The 1,995-nt window shown below is 38.9% G+C and overlaps 1 protein-coding gene across 1 annotated transcript in view; it reads right to left on the minus strand.

Moving 5' to 3' along the window:
* The window catches only part of LOC106881464 (zinc finger protein 271), a 6,436-nt gene extending 5,292 nt beyond the window's left edge, over positions 1–1,144 (minus strand). The window contains exon 1 of the mRNA XM_014931858.2: positions 591–1,144. The gene's annotated coding sequence lies outside the window, so the exon portion shown is untranslated. The remainder of the gene's footprint in view (positions 1–590) is intronic.
* Positions 1,145–1,995: the final 851 nt, after the last annotated feature.

Below are 1,995 nucleotides of genomic sequence, written 5' to 3' on the forward strand. Positions count from 1 at the left end.
AAATAGCAGCAAAATCCCGCACGAATAAAGGACATTTCTCATTCATAAATAGAAATAGCAGCAAAATCCCGCACGAATAAAGGACATTTCTCATTCATAAATAGAAATAACAGCCAAATCCCGCACGAATAAAGGACATTTCTCATTCATAAATAGAAATAGCAGCCAAATCCCGCACGAATAAAGGACATTTCTCATTCATAAATATAAATAGCAGCAAAATCCCGAACAACTCATAGACATATCTCTTTCGTAGTTAGAAATAGCAGCCAAATCCCGCACAGATCATAGACATGCCTTCCATAGCTAGAAATAGAAGTCAAATTTCGAACAAAATAATAGATATCTCTCTCTTAAAGCTAGAAATAACAGCCAAATCCCGCACGGATCATAGACATCTCCCTTCCGTAGCTAGAAATAGCAGCCAAATCCCGAACAAGTCATAGACATATCTCTTTCGTAGCTAGAAATAGCAGCCAAATCCTGCCATAATTCAAGGACATGTTTCATTCCTAAAACCTAGAAACGAGAAACTTCGCCCCGAACGGAATTAAAAACAATAAAAAGGATTTTCTTTGTTAAAAACTTACGGAAAAGATTTTCTGTTCAAGAATCTTTTTCAGGTTTGAGTAAAAAACGGAAGAGGAAATAAGAAAGGGAAATAAATAAGTTCACGTGTGATTTAGTCATGTGACGATGGGACTTGATTGGCGGCGGGAATATGACGTCATGAGTGGAGGCACTATGGCCCAGTGGTTAAGGCAGCGGACTCGCGGTCATAGGATCACGGTTTCGATTCCCAGACCGGGCATTGTGAGTGTTTATTGAGTGAAAGCACCTAAAAGCTCCACGAGGCTCCGGCAGGGGATGGTGGCGAACCCTGCTGTACTCTTCCACCACAACTTTCTCTCACTCTTACTTCCTGTTTCTGTTGTACCTGTAATTCAAAGGGTCAGCCTTGTCACACTGTGTCACGCTGAATATCCCCCCGAGAACTACGTTATGGGTACACGTGTCTGTGGAGTGCTCAGCCACTTGCACGTTAATTTTACGAGCAGGCTGTTCCGTTGATCCGATCAACTGGAACGCTCCTCGTCGTAAGCGACGGAGTGCCAACAACAAATGGAGATAATGAGACTTGGCTGCTTTTAATTATTGCAGAAGAGGAGAGACGCATGCGCATTGAACATGCCTCCAACCTGATGTTGACATCCGGTCAAATGTCTTACGCTTTAATTTCTCTTAATTAATTGACAATAAATCCATTTAGAATTCTTAGAATCCAGATCTCGACTACCACCATATACCCACATATATAAACAACACTATCCTTTCTGAAACATTTGCGTAAGTATTAATGAAAATATTCAATGTTTTTAATTCTGTAGACGTTCGCTTTTTGGCGCCAAAATTCTTTCTTGCTCTTCTATCCTTTAGCAAAGAGAGATGTCCTTGATTTTTCAGGGATTTGGCTGTTATTTCTAGCTATAGGGGAGAGATGACTGCATTGTGTGGGATTTGGCTGTTATTTCTAGCTACAAAAAAGATATGTCTATGACTTGTTTGAGATTTGGCTGCTATTTCTAGCTTTAGGAGAGAGATGACTATGAATTGTGTGGGATTTGGCTGTTATTTCTAGCTACAAAAGAGATATGTCTATGAGTTGTGTGGAATTTGACTGGTATTTCTAACTATGGAAGGGAGATGTCTATGATTTGTTTGAGATTTGGCTGCTATTTCTAGCTTTAGGAGAGAGATGACTAAGAATTGTGTGGGATTTGGCTGCTATTTCTAGCTATGTAAGGTACCGTACATGGTTAGTATTATTTTTTTTTTTTCTCAAATACATTTCAATCGCTGAAATGTTCAGAAACCAATTCTTCGTAAAGTTTTCATTTATTTATTTATATTCATTTTCATGACCTTTTGAATTTGTCATTCATTTTCAAGTGAGGGAAGAAAAAATCGAAAGATGGCCCTTTTTGTGTGTGTATA

The sequence above is a fragment of the Octopus bimaculoides genome, unplaced genomic scaffold, assembly GCF_001194135.2.
Source record: "Octopus bimaculoides isolate UCB-OBI-ISO-001 unplaced genomic scaffold, ASM119413v2 Scaffold_158983, whole genome shotgun sequence".
In the NCBI taxonomy this organism is placed as follows: Eukaryota; Metazoa; Mollusca; class Cephalopoda; order Octopoda; family Octopodidae; genus Octopus; species Octopus bimaculoides.